Source organism: Triturus cristatus, chromosome 1_1, assembly GCF_964204655.1.
Source record: "Triturus cristatus chromosome 1_1, aTriCri1.1, whole genome shotgun sequence".
NCBI lineage: Eukaryota > Metazoa > Chordata > Amphibia > Caudata > Salamandridae > Triturus > Triturus cristatus.
The window spans coordinates 656,409,627-656,433,713 of NC_140579.1; the positions used below are offsets into that span (position 1 = coordinate 656,409,627).

General features: G+C 47.8%; 1 long non-coding RNA gene across 2 annotated transcripts in view; it reads right to left on the reverse strand.

Annotated features, from left to right (window-relative positions):
- The window catches only part of LOC146870798 (uncharacterized), a 94,421-nt gene extending 70,622 nt beyond the window's left edge, over positions 1-23,799 (reverse strand). The window contains exons 1-4 of one of the 2 annotated variants that reach the window (XR_014959453.1): positions 23,680-23,799; positions 23,476-23,571; positions 23,222-23,387; positions 22,824-22,925 (exon numbers count right to left, since the gene is read on the reverse strand). This is a non-coding gene — a long non-coding RNA (uncharacterized LOC146870798). Of the gene's footprint in view, positions 1-22,823; positions 22,926-23,221; positions 23,388-23,475; positions 23,572-23,679 lie in introns of those variants that run through there. The other variant, XR_014959454.1, reaches the window with a different exon arrangement.
- Positions 23,800-24,087: the final 288 nt, after the last annotated feature.

Here is a 24,087-nt window from a genome sequence, read left to right on the forward strand (position 1 = left end):
ATACTACACAGGCAGCGAGAGCACATCCAGCAGAAGTGGTGTGCACAGGTATACCACGCAGGCAACGAGAACACCTTCAGAAGTGGTACGCGCAGGTGTTAGAAATGGGATTTCAGGTTGGCTAGGGCTTGCGCCAAAGCCAGGCAGAAACCACCACTCTAGTCAGGCCTGGGGAGTTACACGCCAAAGATAACCCCTGCTCACCCCCTTGGTAGCTTGGCACGAGCAGTCAGGCTTATCCCGGAGGCACTATGTAAAGCGTTTGCGCGCGCACACAGCATCAACATCCTAGGCCCACCACAAAAGAAACTCCACACAAGGTTATATATAAAAATAGCCTTTGTATTATAATAAACACATTAGATGATAATCACATAATTTACACTGTGCCAACTGGCACTGGGCAGAATTTTACAGGGGACTATTTACACAAGACAGGGCCACATGGACCACTGTCAGAATTAGCACAAATCCCCAATTGTAAATGTAGAACATATACCACCTGGAACACAAATTATAACTGTAGAGCACAACCAGTAACTACCGGCGCAATAATGACCTCCGCATTATAATAATAGAATCAGGTATAAAACCTATCCTGTATACATCAGAGGGGCATAAACACATTATGCAATTTATCTTAAGTCTAAGGCATTAGACCTTACCTCCTAAGTAGAATTATACTAGGGGCGTATATCACACAGGGAAGTATAATCTCCCTAACATAAACCTAAACAGGTGAAACAACCACCTATGCAGAAATCATATATAGAGGTATAAAACACAGGGTGCGCAAAACATACTACACACAGTACGTTTCCTAACACCATAAGCATTAACACAGGGTGCGCACAACATACTACACACAGTACATTTCCTAACACCAAAAGCATTAAACCACAATAGTACTTCAATCACATTAGGGTCCAGGTTGCCCCAGAACCTAAACGTAGCAGCCCCTCAAATAATAGAAGCATGGGCCCCTCTGGGCCCTGATAAACAATTATGCAGCATCGGTGGAGCGGCCCGCTCTCCTGGCAGGACCGCTCAGACTCCTGGACCAACCCCTACTCACCGGATCTTCTTTTGGGGACTCCCAGGTCTTCGGGTTGGGTCAGTTGCTGGCGGGGCTCTCTCCGCTCACGAGAGCCCCGCCTCGAATCCGGCCGGCACTTTACTTTTCACCCTGGGACCCGGGACTTGAACGTGGAGCCTGCGAGGCTCCAGGTTTTCTCTCGGCACGTCCCAGCGCGGGGTGGGCTCCCACCCGGGTCTTCCAGCAGCACTGCTCTTTCACCCGGGCCCCCTCCTGGGACCCGGGACTCTTTTGACATACGCGGGGCTCCCTCAACTCACGGGAGCCCCGCGAGGCAGGCACAGTCTTCCGGGACACTTTCTCCCGGTTAGGGGAAATGACGGCGAGGCTCCGCCCCTGTCCCAGGCAGACGTGCCTGGCTTCCAGTTTTCGATCGGGCCAGCGGCGGTGAGCTTCTTCTGGCGGCAATGCGGGGTGGGCACCCGCTTAATTAAAGATCAATAGGCGGGGCGGGCTCCCGCATTCAGAATTAATAAAATTAAGAGGCGGCACTGAGGGGTAGGCTCCCTCCGAATAAAAAGTGTAACGCGGGGTGGGCACCCGCTTCGGCTGACATCACGGAGAAATCCCTACGATGGGAATTCCAACCACACTCCAGCGCTCCTCTGGCTCAAAATAAAGCAATATAGCGCTCCCAGGGCGCTAGAAGCTAGAAGAAGCAATGAAGCGCTCACCAGGCGCTAGAAGTAAAGTTCTTGAAGTTCATCAGGCATCCAGGGGCTGGGCAGGGCCCAGGGAGGCAAGCCTTCCCCTGGGCCCCAGCAGCAACACGCCCCTGGTAGATTCAAGTCAGAACGAGAACATTTTCATGGGGTCACAGCCCCTCTTTTATACACAGAATCCTCTGTCTCCAAAGGTGCAGGGAAGGGGGCGAACCAGATGCAACTGATTCCTGAGCACTTTGTTTTGCTCAGCCCCTCTCCCTATTCACAGGACAGGCCAGGGACATTAGACACACCACAGGGGGTGGAGCAAGCATTGTGTGGGGAAAGCCCAGCCCTATTCAGGTCCCAGGTGTGAGGAAATATGAATTTTTATGGTCAATTGTGTCCCCTATCTAGACCCCAACGGCTCCATGTACATGCTACAAGTACATGTATGTTCCCTCCACTTCAAGCTATGAAGACGCAAATACAATTGTGTCCAACGTTAATATGTCCTCTTTCAGATCTGCCATGAATGGGTCAGATATTCCGTTCCTAAGTATGCCTTGCCACCGTCTTTATATGGTATACTTTTCACGTTTTCCAGCTCTGGCAAGGTAGGCCCTGAATTCTGCCATCGAGCTTTTCCTGCTTCTGCCTCTGAATGCTCCAGCCTGGACCTGCATCTGTATCCATGAACTTTGTCTTACTTCCTGCGCGGCTAACGGTGCTTAGCCCGGCCTGTTGCCTGCCAAAACTGTATTCAGCCTTCAAGTTATCTGATCCGCTCTTCAAGAAATGCATTCCTGTCTAGTAGCTTAGGTAAACATCCCTCCAGCTGCAGAGCAAAGGGCCCGGCCTTACTGTCTCCGTGCGAGTAATTCATGACTTTCGTTACCATGGTAGGCCCATGCCCCCTCGCATCTCATGTAGACACTTAGACGCTTGTACACGCACTAGCAGTCAGTATAGAATAGGATCTGTCTGAGAAGACCTTTCCTTCCAGATAATATAGTTCCTTAAACACAAGATATTAGATATGATTTAGGACTAGGTTGTCCTGACACCCCAGACTTCTGTCTCCTCACGTAGGGCTAAATGTCAAGTTCCCTTCACCCTCTAGTTACACGTCAATCACACGTCATGCGGCTGCGCGCGCATCTCTGCCATGTATTTTTGCTGACTTTGCAGGATTCTCTTATGGATCCACCTACTTGTGTCATCATCATAATGATGACGTTTTTAGTATACGCCTCTATGCACGCCTATTGTAACGCTTTTTTCATTACGTATGTGTATTCTTATCTCTCTTCTCAGTTGTTACGCTTCCTGCATCTGTCTTTACTGTAATGCATTTTCTTATAAATATGATAACCTGTCAATAATGTATTGCTGATCCCTTCCTGAACCTTCGTGGTGACGGAACTCGATTGCCTGGTTCGAACCATCATTCCTTTGTAAGGAATAAATTTCCTATTATACCCTCGAATACCACGGATTCTGCCTCTTATTTTTACTGAGTTATTCGTATTGTATTTTACCGCATAAATTAAGTCTAGGTAATTAAAATTTACCACATAATTGGCGCCCGAATAGGGACACCTCTCACACCCCACGCGCCGGAGGTGCGTTGCAGACCCGGTCTCCTGCCACAGCCGGACGGACAATTACGCGTATCCGCAGGATTTCCTGTATCTCCCTCAGGCCAACGGGGGCGACTGAGGCTGCGATCAACACCCAGACGAGGCGGTGAGGAGTGCAGAGAATCCCGACCAGAGCCTAGCTGAGAGAGCAAGATCCGAGGTATACGGAGGCCCACCAGATTCCGAAGTTCCGAAGTATCTAAGTCACGAGTCGAGTCCAGTCCAGTTTGGTCTAGTCCAGTCCAGACTTCCGAGGCCTTCCGTTCCGTGCTTCCCGGTGAGTACCGTTGCTGGGGACGCATCTAGACGTGCACATTAGTTTGTGCCGGTCAAGACGGGTTTGGGTACACAGACCTGGTCTGCACTGTTTTAGCAGTGTATCTGTACTGTTTAGCAGTACATACAGTATATTTAGTATTATGCAGTTAACTAGTTTTATTCTAATTATCATTGTTAGTTTCTAAAAAAGTTTGTGATATGTTTTAAATGTCGTGGTATGAGTGATTGTTCGATCTTCATTATTGTGTTTATTGTAATTATTGTGTTCAAGTCCGAGTAAGAATCAAGTGGCAAGGTTTAAGATGCCGTTATTTTCAAAATTAAGACAGATAAAAACTAGAAAAGGGATACTCGAGGAAGCTGTTCCCATTCCACCTAGGGACACTCCAGGGTACTTTATGTACCATAAACATGGCCTAGATGCCGTATTATATCTTGATCTATGGGTGGACTACACCAAGGATTTAGCAGAGAGTCAGAGATGGCCCGTTGCTGGAACATGGGATGCAGATTGCATCATGAGAGTAGAAGAAGTATTATGGAAAAAGAAAGCCAGACAGTCACAGAAAGATGCCATTGAATTATGGCGTAAAGAATCGCATAGGCGCACAGAGAAAGCGCTCAGAAAAGAAGAGAAAAGTAGGGAAGATTCAGAAAGAGCCCGAGAAAACATATTAATTGACGAAGGTATCCGAGTAAAAACAGAACAAGTAGACAGACAACGAAACACTCTTATGAACGGTATGTATCCTCTTCTGGCCGAGGGTTTGCCTAAAGCCACCTTGGAAGTACCAAAAGATCTGCCACCTCCATTACTCCCGATTAAAGTACATCCCAAGACCGCAAAGGACATTTTCCTTTCTTCCTATTTAGATGATGCAGCCCCCGAATATGCTAATGGTGCGCAGCAACGCACACCACCTGTTAACGACGCTCAACCCCAAGAACAGCTGCACCCACCTCCGCAGCAACAAACTCCTCCTCACGTTCAGACCGTTCCACCTGTTTCTACAGTCCGCCCTGCACCCACACTCTCCACCCTACACCCAACAAATCCTTTTGGACTTGGCACCTCAGGCCTCACCGCCTGGTGACAGGAGGTTTTTCCACGCCACCGCCAGCAACTAGATTGACTTATAGGGATTTAGCACACCAACGTACACCCCAAAGAGCTAATGACAATATATTAAATGAGCCTCTTACAGATTGTAGATATGATCCAGTGCAAGGTAAACACGACAGAATGTTGCTATCTTCAGTACGTTTACGACGAGTCGCAAACTATTTAATGACATTACCAGGAATGGTTGAACATCTAGACAAAATATATCGCTTTGTCCAAACAGGGCAAGGTCCTGAAAGTATTGGCGAGGCCATGGAATACCAGAAAGTAGACATGCAAAAATTATTGTTACGCTTTTTTATAAACTGCTTGATCAGAAACAGAGATAGGCCTGAAGTAGATCCGGAGGAAATGCAAGTACTTACCAGATGGGGTCAGAATATAACAGACGGGAAACATGATAAACAGAAGTATATAGAAGTCATGTGCCGAAAAATCAGAAAAGAAGTAGAACGAATACATGAAAGAAGAGTAGAGGCAGATAAAACTGAATCAGAGGAAGAGGAGGAGGAACAGTCAGAAATGAACACAGGACAATTAGAATTACCAGCTAGACAAACGATGGCTTATGTGGGAAAAGGAAGATCTTTTAACAATCCGATACGTCCGATACGTCCAGAATGTAACAGAATTTTTCAAACAGTTATCTCAAATCCAAGGACCCCTGAACACTTATTCCAGGCTACCGATAAATTACTTCGAGAACGAAGGGGGTACCATGTGCTCGATTCTATGGATGAACAAGAATTAGCTAGGTCAGCAGTACAATGGGCTGACAGCTCTGAAAAATACAGTGATGATGCGCTAGCACACACGTTTCTGAATCTCGCCCCAAACGAACAGCGTTTAGCTAGTATATACATGATACAATATCTCCTTACATTATATAAAGGCCAACACTCCGATCCTGGTCCCCTACCTGATATATTGATAGAACTACTCACGAATAAATGGAGAGGTCTAGGTACCGATCTAATTAAAGTAATTCTAGAATACCGACATAGATATAGTGCCTTTTTGTGTCCAGAACATGATCCAGCTCCTTCCATGGAGAGAAAAACGTATTACATGGACAAACAGAATCCCTTACGCGAAGTACACCCAGTCAGGAATGATGATAATACGTTTAGACGCGTGTTTGTGTACACGCCCATAACTAAAATAGAACTATTGGAAATGAAAAAATTAGTGCCCAGCCATGACAAAGATCCAGCAGGTTTCCACCGTGAACTAAAGGACATGTTACTCATGGGTGATTATACCTATCCTGACATTATGAAAATATTGAAAGTATTATTGCCTGCCGGTATTTATGAGAAACTCAAAGAAAAAGAGTGGGAAGTGGGAGACCAAAAGATTGATTGGACAGTATTAGAAAACGAAGAAAATGCCCGAACTGCAGGCGTAGGGCTTGGGGACAAAACAAAAGCATTGCCAGGATTATTAGTACAAGTATTGCCACGTTTATTAACTACGAAAAAGGAAGACTGGGGAGCAATCTCAGCTTGTAAACAGAAACCAGATGAAGACACTAGTGATTTTTATTCCCGATTTGAAAAATGTTTTGGTATTAATAGCGGCCTGAAAGCAAGTAGCGATTCATATCCACATCTTTTTGTAACACAACTAGTCGAGAATTCCCTGCCACAGGTCAAAAACAGAGTATTGAAAGTTGAGAGCACTTGGCAAGCTAACACTCCTTCACAAATGTTACAAATGTTACAGTATCACCAAAATAGAATTAGAGAAGAACAAGAACACGAACAAAGACGTATGAAAGACACGAAAATGAAAATGCTCGTCGCTCAGTCAGTTCCAACTGACGGTCATAAAAAGGGTGCGACACAGTCCAGTAATTCAGCGGTTCCCGTTAAAGGGACATGCAACTATTGTAAACAGCCAGGTCATTATATAAACGACTGTGCAGTTCTGAAACATAATATCTCTACGGGTAAAACCAAGGAGAGACCACGTCCGCCTAGACAGGATCAGATCCAACAACAAGCACCTCAACATGTACAGCCTATGCCGGTTCTACAACAGACCGTAGTGGTACCACAGTCACAGCCTATTGCCGCAACACAAAACACGACGCAACAGATGTACCAGTATGCACAAAATGACTATCCAGAATATCAGCGATACACATGAAATAGCCTAGAGAGGGAAGTTGGCTTACCCCTTATTGAGGTTCCTGTAGATCAAGAGGGTCCTTATGTACAGAGTCAAGTATTAGGGAAAGACAGAAAGTTTCTACTTGATACAGGGGCAAGCAGAACAACTATAAGTCACGACGAAGTCCCAGGGGCACCCCTCTCAGGCTCACAAAATATTTCCCTTGGTTTTTCAGGAAAGCCTACCATTAACGAAGTATCGCAACCGCTTGCATTTACAGTTGGTCCATTGACACGGACTACAGATCTATTGCTCACAAAATCATGCCCAGAAAACTTGTTAGGTATAAAAACATTGAAAGCTCTAGGAGCTATAATATGTTGTTCTCCGGACGGAGTACGACTATTTTTGCGTGACTTTAAAGGTCACTACGTGTCAAGAGACATGGATCACCGGTTACAGAATCTACCTGCACATTTATGGGCAAAAAGCCCCACTGATGTAGGTTGTATGCACATTACACCATATCGAGTCACACTCAAAGCAGGAGTGGTATTACCACGAATGCGACAATACAAGTTACCTCCAGATGCTGTAGTGGCTTTACTGCAAATCATTGACGAGCTCATTGCACAAGGAGTGGTTGTAGAAACCGACTCTAATGTATGTAATTCTCCGATCATTCCGATTCTTAAACGAACTGATCCAAAAGCAACCCCAGTATATCGATTAGTTATTGATCTGCGCGAATTAAATAAATGCATTGTACCACAATATCCCGTGGTCCCAGATATCTCTTCATTACTGACAGCCATTGATTCAGAAGCAACGTTCTTTACTGTAATTGACCTTAAGAACGCATTCTTAAGCGTCCCAATCGATCCGGAAAGCCAATATTTGTTCGGATTCAGTTTAAATGGACGAAGTTTTAAATTCGCACGCGCACCTCAAGGATTTACAGAAAGTCCTAGCATCTACAGCCAAGCACTGAAAAGACAACTTGACAGTATCCACATGCCAGTTAACACTGCACTGCTTCAGTATGTCGATGATCTGCTGATCACCGCCCGAAGCGAACCCGAATGTGAAAAAGCATCACTGACGGTTTTACATTTTCTGACCGACAAGGGGCACAAGGTGTCCCCTTCGAAGCTGCAATTCTGTGCCCAGCAAGTTGTGTACCTAGGGCACTTGCTGTCCAAATGGGGGAGACAGCTCACACCTGACCGCATCCAGTTAATTGTAAACATGTTACCACCCAAGACCCAAAAGGAGGTACGGGCCTTCATAGGCCTCACTTCGTATTGTAGGCAGTGGATTCCCCAATACGAATTTTTAGCAAAACCACTCATTCAGTTGACAACCCAGGAGGCAGCGACATCGACTGTCCTCCCTTGGACTCCAGAACATACACAAGCTTTTGAAGACTTAAAGAAAGCTTTATGCCAAGCACCTGTTTTAGCGACACCATGTTACAGTAAGCCTTTTACACTCTTTGTTACGGAACGTGAAGGTACTGCTTTATCAGTACTCACTCAGGAACAAGCAGGATCACACAAGCCATGTGCTTACTTTTCTAGCACATTAGATCCCGTAGCTCAAGCTCTTCCTGCGTGCCTGAAATCAGTTGCAGCGACAGCTCTAGCGATCAGACAAAGCGATTCCATAGTATTAGGACATCAATTGACAGTACAAGTACCACACGCAGTAGAGGTTCTCTTGAACCGGACACAAACACAACACTTGACTATAGCACGACTAACAGGTTACGAACTAACATTGTTTCAACCACATATAGAAATCAGACGTTGTAGTACATTAAATCCTGCCACACTCTTGCCATTAAGTGGAACAGACCCACTGGCACATGATTGCATTGAAGTCATTACTGTTACGACAAAACCCAGACAAGACTTGACAGATGTCCCATTACCAGATCCAGACCTGACATTTTATGTAGATGGTTAATGTATGAGAACAAGTACAGGAGAGTTAGTGGCCGCTTATGCAGTCACGACGGACACCAAAGTCATTGAAACAAATTGTATTAACACATTATCAGCTCAAGCAGCAGAACTCATTGCTCTGACACAAGCCTGTATTCAAGCCAAGAATAGAAAAGTTAACATATACACAGATTCACGTTATGCATTCGGAGTTGTACACGACTTCGGAGTCCTTTGGCGAGAGAGAGGTTATTTGACTTCTCACGGTGCCAACATTCAACACGGTCCCCTCATTCAAGCTCTGTTAGATGCAATACATCTACCTATTTCAATATCTATCATGAAGTGTAAAGCTCATACAAAAGTCACCGATATTATTTCCCAGGGTAACGACCTAGCAGACCGAACAGCTAAGCAAACAGCACAGAATCGGACTCATGCAACTGACTTGACAAAGACAATAGTTCCGACGCCGACACACTGTATGACAGTTAAGGATCCCGCCCTTGATGTAATTGATATACAGACACATGCTACATCGGAGGAAATAAAGAAATGGATTGAATTAGGAGGGATCCAAACAGATCAGGGATGGATGACGAAGGGAAAATCTATATGGTTTCTCCCCGACTCAATGGTTCAAGTTATCATTAACACAATACATAGTCCAGAACATCTAGGAGAAAAAGCTATGATAGACAGTATTCAACACATTTGGTTCAACAAACACTTACGAGCTGCAGCCAAACAGAAAGTCCGAACTTGTATGATTTGTCAGTTCAATCCAGGTAAAGGCGTACCTGTAGAGCAGGGTGGATTTCAACCTCCCGATCATCCTTTTGAAGTCCTCCAGATGGATTATATCCAGATGGAACGATGTCGAGGATTCAAATATGTCCTCGTAGTTGTATGCGCTCTTTCCCGTTGGACAGAGGCATATCCCGTCTCAGATTACACTGCCCCGACTACTGCCAAGCAGTTAGTTCGTGAATTCTTCCCACGGTATGGTTTGCCCCGTATCGTGTACTCAGATAATGGCCAGCCGTTCTCATCCGAGCTAATGAAACACATTTCACTCTTGTTAGGCTATCAATGGAAATTTCACTGTGTCCGACATCCCGAGGCAGCAGGTCTCGTGGAACGTCATAATCAGACCCTGAAAATACGACTTTCTAAAATCTGTAGAGAAAAAGGCGTCGACTGGATAGTAGCCTTACCAGTTGCACTATTTTACATGAGAATGGTAGCACATTCTCGCACAGGGCTATCCCCGTACGAGGTGGTCTTCGGTAGGCCACCAAATATGTGGGGGACGCCTATACCTCGTAAAATAACTGATGTTGATTGTAATATGCTGACAGATTACCTTGCTTCCTTGATGTCTGCACTACAATCTTGCCGTTCACAGGTAGCTGCAGCCTTTCCCGACAACACCGAGGTAAAGCCCCATGAAGTGGTTCCTGGAGATCTAGTTCTCGTCAGAAACTTCGACAGGAGGAGCCCGCTGGAGCCTCGTTGGCAACAACCAAAGCTGGTTCTTCTAACGACGAGGACAGCAGTGAAGGTCGAGGGTCGCAAGGGTTGGTTACACTCGAGTCATATCAAGAAATTTCATGGACTACCGTCTGATCTGAACTCTCAACCCTGCCCCCTTCCAGAGACTGATTCAAAACTCCCCCTGGTTGAAAAGACCGAAACACAGGAATACAAACTGAAACTAAGGTCTAGCAAGTCAGACAATTCGATTGTTTAAGTCCTCTCCAAGGTGAATCGGTTGAATTAAGTCTTTGACATGTATCCTCTAGACCGAATTAGAGAGAGAAATAGACAGAAACAGCTCAAGAAACATGCGTATTGTAAATCACTTCATAGTCACTGTATAGTGACATTGTTGATTATGTTTTTTCTATGTCTTTTTATTATTGCTGCAAGTATACTGTTGCACACGTACTATCCTATTTTCAAGCGTGCTCATTCTGCTTATAATGTTACTGCCGAACATTCTTTTAGTGAACTACCTCCACATGAGTTGTCCTATAGATTTGCGCTGCGTAACAACACATTTATTAGTATGTTACATCATTCCCATCAGACCAGCAATGCTACCAATTGTTGGATATGTGGCCGACTCCCTCCCTATCAGAAATACAAAGGAGTTCTACCTCTCTTTCCGTACCCATTTACACACAATGGTTCCTGTGGAGCATGGTTTAGTTTGATTAACTCTTTAGATTCAAACACTGTAGTTTACCAGAGCAACTGGGTATGGGGAAACCTGAACTTAGTTTTGCTTAAAGCCTGTTATCCTAACAAGGAGGGACTTCCCAAAAGAACAGGAACTGATCTAGAAAATGAAGTATATGGATTAGGTAATTTTACACTTAACCCCATGATTCTGAATGTTGAATCTGAAGCTGTACTAGTCTTGCCTGCCATGTCAGTATTACCAGTCAAAGGTGAATTCTGTGTAAGAAAAAAATGGTTCAGTACACCTGGGTCATAGTAAATGTACTACTGTGATCGAATTCAGTGATAAAGGCAAGTCTACATTTGGAGCTTCCCGTCATTCCTACTTCATATGTGGTCATACCGCATATATACGCCTACCCCTAGATTGGGATGGTACCTGTTACATCGCATTCCTTCTGCCACCTGTTTTCCTAGCCCCTCCCGATTATCATAGAAATACCAATCTAGTACACCATAGACCCCAGAGAGATATCCCGATTGTTGACTACACCGAAACAGCATGGGAACAATATACAGACTTCAATAAAGGTCTCTTTCCTTACATAGGTGTGGTCTCAAATAGTAAACTGATACGTAGATTAACCAGAACCCTTGAAGCAGTAGTGAATGAAACTACTTCCGCCCTAGGCAACTTAACAGAGGAGCAGTCTGCGATGCGGATTGTTGTTCTCCTAAATCGTCTTGTCCTTGACGTCATTCTAGCCGATAGGGGCGGAGCCTGTAGGGTCATCGGATCAAGTTGCTGTGTTTTCATCCCAGAAAACGCGCCATCCGTATATAAAGCCATAACCCGTCTTCATAAGATTGCAAGCCAGATGCATCAGAATCCAGGCACCTGGACATGGTCCGGTTGGTTCTGGAGCATATTGTCAGCCTGGGGATGGAAAGTCCTATCCTTCCTAGGTATTGGCCTTCTCATAGTATTCAGTTGTTGCTTGTGTCTACAATGTGGACCAGCGATTTGCGGTCTGTGTGCCACATCGTGTATTCCTCGTTCAAGTTTTCATTCAAGATCCCGGAAGAAGAAAGAAGAGCAAATGATGTTACATGAACAGATTGATGGATTCCTGAAGATCGATATTTCATGAGGGTCCGTAGGGGACAAGGAGGGAATGAGGAAATATGAATTTTTATGGTCAATTGTGTCCCCTATCTAGACCCCAACGGCTCCATGTACATGCTACAAGTACATGTATGTTCCCTCCACTTCAAGCTATGAAGAAGCAAATACAATTGTGTCCAACGTTAATATGTCCTCTTTCAGATCTGCCATGAATGGGTCAGATATTCCGTTCCTAAGTATGCCTTGCCACCGTCTTTATATGGTATACTTTTCACGTTTTCCAGCTCTGGCAAGGTAGGCCCTGAATTCTGCCATCGAGCTTTTCCTGCTTCTGCCTCTGAATGCTCCAGCCTGGACCTGCATCTGTATCCATGAACTTTGTCTTACTTCCTGCGCGGCTAACGGTGCTTAGCCCGGCCTGTTGCCTGCCAAAACTGTATTCAGCCTTCAAGTTATCTGATCCGCTCTTCAAGAAATGCATTCCTGTCTAGTAGCTTAGGTAAACATCCCTCCAGCTGCAGAGCAAAGGGCCCGGCCTTACTGTCTCCGTGCGAGTAAGGGCTAAATGTCAAGTTCCCTTCACCCTCTAGTTACACGTCAATCACACGTCATGCGGCTGCGCGCGCATCTCTGCCATGTATTTTTGCTGACTTTGCAGGATTCTCTTATGGATCCACCTACTTGTGTCATCATCATAATGACGTTTTTAGTATACGCCTCTATGCACGCCTATTGTAACGCTTTTTTCATTACGTATGTGTATTCTTATCTCTCTTCTCAGGTGTTACGCTTCCTGCATCTGTCTTTACTGTAATGCATTTTCTTATAAATATGATAACCTGTCAAGAATGTATTGCTGATCCCTTCCTGAACCTTCGTGGTGACGGAACTCGATTGCCTGGTTCGAACCATCATTCCTTTGTAAGGAATAAATTTCCTATTATACCCTCGAATACCACGGATTCTGCCTCTTATTTTTACTGAGTTATTCGTATTGTATTTTACCGCATAAATTAAGTCTAGGTAATTAAAATTTACCACAGGTGTACTCCTCCCTGCCATCAACATGCAGCTCTCTCCATTCACCACCGGGGCAGACCCATCCTGACTCCTGGAGCCAGACACACCAGCCAATCGCAAGCCAGACAGTCACTGCACATTTATGCCAGCGTCTAGAAGTGGCACTTCTATACTAGTCACAGTAACGCCGCACACATCATTGCCCAGCATTCCCTCTCACGAGTTCGCACATACCAAACTCGACCCTGCACTCCTCTCACATCAGGACTTAACACGGTCACTCAGATCCCCCATGCATTCCTATGGGAGGGCAGGTCAGTCTCACTAAACATACACAGAGCGCACGCACTTTCCACTGGGACACAGTGTAAAAGCGCCTAGAGGCCTAAAACCACTAGTACAACACAGGAAAAAGGCTAGGATAAATGCAAAAAGTTCTAGGGGTGAACTTGCCAGAAAGGCCAAGTCCAACACAACCCCCTTCCAGCCAAAACGCAGGGCAGACCAATCACCACCGTGATGGTCTTCCCTGCTTGGGGCGATAGAACACGGACGCAGGCCCGCACTGCAGGGACACCCTCCGGTTCTACGCCATTCTGAATCAACGTGGTTCCATCTGGAAAAAAAACAAATGAAAAAAAACTCAGGCCCAACTAGGCTAACCCACTGGTACTACCTAGTTGTCCACGGCCAGGACCAGGCCCTAGGCCACCCAGATACCACTGGTCCTTGCCAAACCCAGAGTGGGGGGTAGTAACCCCTGGCATACAAGCCATTCTCCACTCTCCCTCTCAGTGTAGTTCCCAACGACCACTGATCCTTCAACCTAGGGTCCGCACCCTCAGGCTGACCAGAGGTCACAGGCAAGGATGCCCCACCCTACCTCTACTTCTGGGGTTCCGCACCCTCCCAGGGAAGCACCCACCAGAACGCAACTCTCCCACCAGTTCAGGACCTCTCTCCATCAACTGGTCTACCACCTGGGAACCACCGGGGTCAGAGGCGAGGACTTCCTCCCTCTGCACCCCCTTCCACTGTAGAGCAGGGTCTCTTCACTTAAGATGAGCCCCACCTGCCCTCAGGACTACAGCTGCCCTTACGTCCAGATCCGGAAGCACTGATTACTGGCTCCCCAACCGAGGGAAGTACCCTTTAGTCAGATGCCTGGCGAACCAGGACTTAACGAGCGTGACACATAACTAATGGGTCGTGTGACAGTCTGCCTGGCGCTGATCTCACGACCTCCTGTCCATCTGACAGTGCGTGCTGACCCCCCAGGACAGAAGTGGCGACACCACGGTCACTCAGTGGCGACTCAGCCCTCCTGGCTGGTCCCTGACCTACTTGTTCCCACTGGGGACTCCCTCCCCCTCTCACTCCTCCCTCTTGACTTCCGCACCCTCCCAACTGGAGCGGTACCGCCAGACACCAGGACTGCTGGAGCTCTGATTACAGACACTCCACGTCCTCTAGACACTGGGAGATCCTTCTCAAATGACCTATTGGTACAGCCTAGGCCCCCAACCTGATGTTCCCTAAAGAAACCATCCAGGCCCTGAGACTGGGTTTCGGGCACCTGGAGACACGCAGTCCCACCCACTCCTTCTCCGCAGAGTCAGGACGTGAGCCCCTACACCGAGACCTAGCTGGGCTACTCTGAACCTCTTCCACCACGCTGGGCTGGAAGACACCTCATCCACTCCTTTTGGAATCACTCCCCAATGCAAGCTCCTTATCCCAGAGAACTCACACCCAATCAACCAGCAAGCTCCTTCTTTCAGAGAACTCACACCAAAGTATTCAGCAAGCTCCTTATTTCAGAGAACTCACACCATTCATCCACACACACACCCCCCAGACTGGTAATACTGTTTCTACCGCCCCTGATTTCTCAACCTGACCACCACGTGACACAGGTACCATTACTCCAGGAACTGGGAATGGGGCATTCCCATTCATCCAGCGCATTACACATTCATCCCCACCCCTCCCAAGACTGGTAAGACAGTTTCTACCGCCCCTGATTTCTCAACCTGACCACTACGTGACGCAGGTACCATTACCCCGGGAAATGGGAATGGGAATACATGCACTGGACACACATCTGCTGCCACCACTGGATCCCACCCTTACTGGTGAATCCAGAAACACATTTCCAAGAAATGACACTTAAAACAAACTTAGAACAATAATCCCTTTCCATGTGACTATCTAAATGCAGAATTTTGTAGTGCAGCCAGCTGTTGCTGTGGTACTGCGCAAACGCAAGTCCTAATCCCACCGCTGATCACCAATGTTAGGCATCAAGGGGGCAAGGTAGGGCCCAGGGGCCAGCACACAGGGCCCTCCAGCAGAGAGGCAGCCCCCATGGCGGTCCCTCCTGGGCCCCACCAGCAGCAAGCCCCCCTCTGTCAGGATCCAAAAGAGAAAATTTTTCTGGGGTCACAGCCCTTTCTTTTATACACCAAATCCTTTGTTTCCAATGGTGCAGGGAAGGGGCGAACCAGATGCAACTGGTTCCTAAGCACTTTGTTTTGCTCAGCCCCTCTCCCTATTCACAGAACAGGCCAGGGTCATCAGTCGCACCACAGGGGGCGGAGCCAGCATTGTGTGGGGAAAGCCCAGCCCTATTCAGGTCTCAGGTGTACTCCTCCCTGCCATCAACATGCAGATCTCTCCACCCACCACCGGGGCAGACCCATCCTGACTCCTGGAGACAGACACACCAGCCAATCGCAAGCCAGAAACTCACTGCACATTTATGCCAGCGTCTAGAAGTGGCACTTCTACACTAGCCACAGTAACGCCGCACACATAATCGTGCAGCATTTAATCTCACGAGTTCGCACATACCAAACTCAACCCTGCACTCCTCTCACATCAGGACTTAACACGGTCACTCAGATCCCCCATGCATTCCTATGGGAGGGCAGGTCAGTCTCACCAAACCATACACAGAGCGCTCGCGCTTTCAACTGGGACACAGTGTAAAAGCGTCTAGAGGCCTAAAACCACTAGTACAACACAGGAAAAAGGCTAGGATAATGCAAAAAGTTTTAGGGGTGAACTTGCCAGAAGGGCCAAGTCCAACACCCCGCATTCGCCGACAAGTTTTCCCGGTCCGGTCGCGTTCTCCACGAGATGTTGGATTGTTGGTAGCTGTTAGAACAAGCGGTCTCTAGTTGGCAGAGGTATACACTTCTGACAAATAGGGACCCACCTCCTCTAGTCAGGGCAAGGAGATTACACACTCAGATAACCCCTGCTCACCCCCCTTGGTAGCTTGGCAGAGCAGACAGGCCTATCTCAGAGGCAGTGTGTTAAGCATTTATGACCATATACAGTAATAAAGTGAATACTCTACAAACGGACACAACACAGGAGTTAATAGAAAAATAAGTATTTTTATATAAGGCTTAGCACAAGACCAAATAACGATAAAAATATACCACAATCTTAATAAATACTCTTTGGAAGGAAAAATAATAGTTCAGGTAAAGTATCTTCTTAGGAAATAGTTCTTTAGCAACAAAAGTAAGTATTCTTCTCAAAACACAGTTCTTGGCAACAATGTGACCCTGTTAGAAGTGGGATTTCTGGTTGGCTAGGGCTTGCGCCCAAGCCAGGCAGAAGCCACCACTCTAAGTCAGGGCTGGGGAGTTACACGCCAAAGATAACCACTGCTCACCCCCTTGGTAGCTTGGCACGAGCAGTCAGGCTTATCCTGGAGGCAATGTGTAAAGCGTTTGCGTGCGCACCCAGCAACAACACCCAAGACCCACTACAAAAGAAACTCCACACGAGGTTATATATCAAAATAGCCTTTGTATTATACCAAAACACATTAGATAATATTCACACAATTTACACTGTGCCGAATTGGCACTGGGCGGAATTTACAAGGGACTATTTACACGGGACAGGGCCACATGGACCACTGTCAGAATCAGCACAAATCACCAATTGTACATGTAGAACATATACTAACTGTAACACAAATTATCACTGTAGAGCACAACCAGTAACTACTGGCGCAATAATGACCTCAGCATTATCATAATAGAATCAGGTATAAAACCTATGCTGTATACATCACAGTGGCACAACCACATTATGCAATTTCTCATTAGTCTAACGCATTAGACCTAACCACCTAAGTATAACTACCCCAGGGGCGTATATCGCACAGGGAAGTATAATCTCCCTAACATAAACCTAAATAGGTGAAACAGCCTCACAATCATAAGACCACATTTGGAGGTATAACACAGGGTGCGTAAAACATACTACATGAATTACATTTCCTAGCACCAAAATCACATTAGAAATCTAAACACATTAGACACTACCATCCTAATCATAAATCACATTTAGGGCCTGGCGCCCTACAAACCTAACGATCCCCCTCGCCAACTAGCCATCCCAAAGAGGGGCTCAAATGCCCTGTGTCCCAAAAGTCAGGGCGCACCGCCTATGCAGCGCAAGTCAAGGGTGCACACTTTTGCGTAGACCTAAACGTTGCAGTTGCCCACTACTTGCTGGGCAGCTGGGAATATTGGTAAAGGCCTGGCACCACTGTGCCACTTCTGTCCCTCTCAGGGACTAACTCACATAACTGCGCAAAAACGTTGCAGCTGCCTGCGCTCTCTCTCTCCTGAGAGCCTCGCTCGCGTCGGACCGGCGACTTCTTCACCCGGGCACCCTCCTGGGACCCGGGACTTTACTTATCGGCTCACGGAGGTGGGGTGGGCTCCCGCCCTCCGTGAAGGCTGCAGCCACACTCCCCCACGCTTCACCCGGTCCCCCATCTCGGGACCGGGACTTACACGATGGAGCCCTCGCGGCTCCTGCCAAGGCTCCTCTTCCGGGGCCCGCAACTCTCGCGCCGCTTCCGCCCCAGCCGCTAGCCCCGCCCACATCACAGGCAGACTTGCCCAACTTCCGGGCGGCCGCGGCTGGGCAGCGGCGGCGATTCTGTCTCTGGCAAAATGAGGGGTGGGCTCCCTCCATCATAATAATGAACAGCGGGGTGGGCACCCGCTTTGGCAAAAGTATAAAGCGGGGTAGGCTCCCGCTGAAGTGACATTACTCCCATAAGGCGGGGTGGGCACCCGCCGATATTACGATGAGAACAAGCGGCATGAGTGCGGGGTGGGCACCCGTGAGAGGCACCACGATGCGGGGGAATCCCTACGTCGGGATTCCCTCAGAAGATCGCAGCCCAGCGCTGCAAAGACACGGCACAGGCTCCCTCCTGAATCAAAGGGGGCCAATTAAGATAAAGCGCTCCCAGGCGCTAGAAGACAGCAAAGGTCCTGGGGCAAGGGAAATAACTCCAAAAAGGTCCCAGTAGTCCACCAGGCATCCAGGGGCTGGGCAGGGCCCAGGGAGGCAAGCCTTCCCCTGGACCCCAGCAGCAGCACGCCCCTGGTAGATTCAAGACAGAACAAGAACATTTTCATGGGGTCACAGCCCCTCTTTTATACACCAAATCCTTTGTTTCCAAAGGTGCAGGGAAGGGGCGGACCAGATGCAACTGGTTCCTGAGCACTTTGTTTTGCTCAGCCCCTCTCCCTATTCCCAGGACAGGCCAGGGGCATCAGACGCACCACAGGGGGTGGAGCCAGCATTGTGTGGGGAAAGCCCAGCCCTATTCAGGTCCCAGTTGTACTCCTCCCTGCCATCAATATGCAGCTCTCTCCATTCACCACCGGGGCAGACCCATCCTGACTCCTGGAGCCAGACACACCAGCCAATCGCAAGCCAGACAGTCACTGCACATTTATTATACAGACAGGTCAGCTTCTAGAAGTGGCACTTCCACACGAGACACTGTAACGCCGCACACATCATTGCGCAGCATTCACTCTCACGAGTTCGCACATACCAAACTCGACCCTGCACTCCTCTCACATCAGGACTTAACACGGTCACTCAGATCCCCCATGCATTCCTATGGGAGGGCAGGTCAGTCTCACCAAACCATACACAGAGCGCACGCGCTTTCCACCGGGACACAGTGTAAAAGTGCCTAGAGGCCTAAAACCACTAGTACAACATAGGAAAAAGGCGAAGATAATGTAAAAAGTTCTAGGGGTGAACTTGCCAGAAGGGCCAAGTCCAACAGACCCCCACAGGAGTCACACGACGTCGAGGTTACGATATTCCCAAGGTTCGGCGTCGACTGCGAGGAGCGCTACGTCGAGCCTGGAGTTGCAACAGACCCCACAAACACAGTACCTTTAGAATGAAGCAACACAATGATCCACGGCGTCGAGAGGTCGGCATCGAGAGGTCGGCGTCGATCGTGCCTCGGAGTCGGGGCGATCCGCAGCGGCGTCGAGAGGTGTCTGGCCGGAGCAGCGCTCACGGCGTCGAGAAGGGCGCCGCGTTGATGCGATCAGCAGCGGCGTCGAGACGGGGTCACTTGGAGCTGGAGCCGAACTCACTACTCACTGGCATCGCTACTGGCGTCGATCGGGCCCGGCGGCCGTCGTCGGAGGCTCGGAACACTGGAGCCGTACTCACGATGTCGAGCTGGATTCGGCGGCGTCCGGCGACATCGAGATTGCAGATTTCCCCTGTGCACTGGAAACGCCACGTTCCAGCAACAAGCAGTTCAGCAGAGGGTGAAGTCCTTTAGCCCTGTGACTTCAACAGGAGGCTGGCAATCTTCCAGCCCTTGGAGATTTTCTTGCAAGCTTGAGAGTACACACTAAGTTCCTCTCTCCTTGTCCCTTGGCAAAAATAAAGAAGCAACTTCAGGTTCCCCCCAGCAAACAGCACACTGGCAGAAGGGGGAGGCAAGTCCTTGGATCAGCAGGCTTCTTGTCCTTGGTAGAGGTTTCCTTGTCAGAAGTGATCTAAGTTCTTTGGTTCAGGGGTCCTTCTTTTATACCCCTTTTATGCTTTGTTCCCTTTGTCCAAGCAGGGAAATTCCCCCCATCCCAGGTTTGTTGTGGGTGTTGCCAGGCCGAGGCACCTGGCCTATTCATTGAGCAGGGCAGGGTCATCAGCCGCCCATCAGGAGGCGGAGCCAGTATTGTCACTGGCAGGGGCAGGGCATCAGACGCCCGGCAGGAGGTGGAGCCAGCATTGTGTCAGGCAGGGCAGGCTACCAGGGACTACTCTTCCCCCACTCTAAAGGTAAATGCCTCATTCACCCCACACTGACTCATTCAGACCTCTGGAGCCACCCAGCCCCTGACACACACACCAAACCAGCAGAGACCGGTGGATAGTTGGACAAGAAAATAGCCACTTTCTAAAAGGGCTATTTTCAAACACAGAATTTAAAAACCATCCATCCTAAAGGATGTGCTATTAAATTCTGAGTTCAGGGATACTAAACTCGAAACGCTACCATGCTCCCTGAGTCAGATAAGATTATAACGGAGTTAATAATCAGTCTGCCCATTCTGGCCTTTGGAAGGCAGGTAGCCCTTCAATAGTGGAAAACAAAAATGGCTGTAATTCACTATTAGGTCATGCCACACACATCAGGGCATGACCTACCTTTTACCAACAATGCACCCAGCCCTAGGGCCTACCATAGAGGTGTCTGAAACTTGGCAAAGTGAAGGTTTTAGAGACTAGCAAGTAGGTTTCCTTGCCAAGTCGACATGGCTGTCAGGGACTGCACACAGGCTCTGCGATGGCAGGCCTGGGACACATTTTACAAGCTGCTTCTGTGGGTGGCACAACCGGTGCTGAAAGCCCACCAGCAGCAGTTAACTTACATGCCCTTGGCACACGCAGTGCACTAGACTAGGTTCTGAACAGTAAGTCAACCAAGCCAATCATGGTAACACCAATCAATGTATCAACTTAACAGAGGGAGCACTTGCACTGTGGCACGGATCAGCAGTGGCAGAGTGCCCAAAGCAATATTCCAGCAAAACATCGTAAACAGAGGAGGCCAACAGAAAAAAAATGGAGGAGAGACTCATGCCAATGATGCCAGGTCTAACAGTAGCCATTTGCGCTGTCTCGCGACAGTTTGCGCCCGCAGTAGCGTCATTCGTCGCGGGATCACGTCTTTCTTCTCGTGATCATGCACCGCGAGACAAGTGAAAACAAGATGGCCGCGCCCGCGAGCAACCGCATGGGTAAGTTGGCGAGCCGCGACCATGCAGAAAATACCGCGAACGGGCAGGAAAAAAACTTCTGCATCTTCGCGATATTTCCGCGTGTTTGTGGAGATTTTTAAAATTTTCGCGATAATTTGCGAAAGTGAATTTTGCAAATTCCGCCCACCCCTAGCCAGTACCCAGATGTTAAATCAAACGTGCTGAGGTAGTTGGCAGCCCCTAGCCGATCTATGAGCTCATCAGCTCTGGGGATGGGGTGTGCGTCAGTCCTGGTGACTGAATTGAGTCCTCTGTAGTCCACACAGAACCAGAGTTCGGGTGTGGCTCCCGGCGCTGCTGCCTTTGGGACCAAGACCACTGGGCTGGCCCAAGGACTGCTGGAGGACTCAATTACCCCGAGTGCAAACATCTTGGAGACCTCCTCTTTGATGCACGCCCTCACCCTGTCAGTCACCCTGTAGGCCTTGTGCGTCACAGGTGTACTATCCCCAGTGTCCACATCATGAACGCACCAATCAGTGACACCGGGAACCAGGGAAAACAGATCAGAAAATTGTCCCAGCAGCTGGCGACAATCGTTCTGTTGCTCAGGGGTCAGGGCAGAAGAGAGGATGACACCATCCACTGACCCATCTTGCTCCTGGGCTGACAGGAGGTCAGGAAGAGGCTCGGTCTCCTCTTCCATCCCAGCATCTGTTGCCAGGAGCATGCCCACTTGGGACCTCTCCAAGTGGGGCTTGAGGCGGTTGACATGAAGGACCCTTAAGGGGTTCCTGGGAGACCGCAAGTCCTCCAAATAGGTAACGGGACTCTTGCACTCCACAGCCTCAAAGGGACCGGTCTATTTATCCTGGAGTGCACAAGGCTCCACGGGGGCCAAGACCCACACCTTCTGTGAAGCTCTACCAGAGTGGCATTCTGGTCGTACCACCGCTTCATCTCCTCCTGGCTGGCTTCCAGGTTTGCCTCAGCAAGTTGCCTGAATCGCCTAGTCTGATTCCTGAAGGCCAGCATGTAGCTATATACATTCTGGGGAGGTTTCCTGGGAGATTGCTCCTAGCCTTCCTTGACCAGACTTAGGGGTCCTCTCACTGGGTGGCCAAACAGGAGCTCAAAGGGGCTGAACCCTAGAGACTTCTGTGGCACCTCACGGTACGCAAAGAGTAGGCATGGCAAGAGGACGTCCCACTTACGCCTCATGGGTTCTTCCAGACCCATTATCATGCCCTTGAGGGTACGGTTGAATCTCTCAACCAACCCGTTTCCTTGGGGGTGGTAATGTGTGGTGAACTTGTAGGTTACATGACAAATCAGATGCTATGCATCTGTATACCGATTGCACAGCTTAGAATGCATAACTTATGCATGTACTCCTCTGAATCAACGCTTGTATTTACTTGTTAAAGAAACTACTACATAATCATTCATGATATTTGCATTTTACTCATTGAGATCATGAGCTGATGCTCCTTTAAAATACACAAACTATATGTTCCAACCTTCTAGCAAATCAATTGTATAATGAAAGTACATTGCTTATAAATTTGATCATAACTAAGATGTTCCAAAGAAACAATATTTGTATTACAGGATGACGATTGAAGATGATGTAGCCCAATGCATTTCGGGATTTTCTGTAATCCCTTTTTCAGGGGCCTGTATGTAGAAGAAAAATGAAAACACAGAAACATGTTCATGATAATTGACCTTCACATTATACCATCGTGAACATATCTACTGAGCATTAACAGATACACCGTCTTGTCCAGCACACATAGAAAATAAAGAAACCAAATACCACGATTGTGTGTTATTGTGCAATTGGATGAAAAAAGAATAGAACCCCAAGTCCCAAAAACGACTAATTGTGCTCCTCTGCCTGTTAGTGATAAAAGCAAGTGATGAAAGTATCCCGAAATGTGAGAAAACGAAACAAAACTTCTGAAGCTTACACTGAAAACCGTCATCTGCTAGTAGGAATTTCTGAAAAACAGTGATTTCCTGAACGGAAAAACTCAGCTGCAGTATGGGGAACTCCGTGACACTGGTTTATCGTTAATCATCCGGTGGATAGTTGTCTCAAACTGTCCCTTAAACACTTAAACACTGTCCTGGAGCCTGTGTTAATTGGTAAAAATAAGTTCCATCACTATGCTACTCAATAAAAACTGTTATCTACCAGACTCTGTAAAGTAGCAAATCCTACCTCTGTCCTAGCGGTTTAATCCATATATAAAAGTTCTGAGTAGTTGCAGATGAACATCTTCTAGTATCCAGGCGCAATTTCGAAAAACGTCCACACCTGCCATGATCAAACAATATGCCAAAGCCTCAAAATGCTGTTTCAAGTAAAACCAAAACTCTCAACTGTCTGTGCTATAGCGTTCCCGCTGTAGCCAATGTTCCTTACCTAGATATATTGGCTCTCTGGACCCGCTGCTGCTTCTGGTCTGAACAAACGAAAGCGGTCACCTCGGCAATGCGCGGTAACTGGCAATCTTACACTCAGCTGTAACGTGTATTCTTTTAACCCGCGCCGTGCGCGTGCTATGATACTGGAGGTAGGACTAAAATATGTAGTCCTTTAATCCTGATCCAAGATGGCACGCCAGCGCCCACAAAGAGCTAAACTGTGCTCGTCTGATACTAACGTCTCGTAATTACATGTTGACAGCGTTGCCTCCAGAAACTGATGCTACTCGCTCAAAAAATGTGCAGCTTCAAAATAAATAAATGAACTCGTGTAATATCAACTGTCTGTAAAACTATTAATATGACGAGGACAATAAAGCGTGAAAAAAAGAAAAAGGATGGCAGA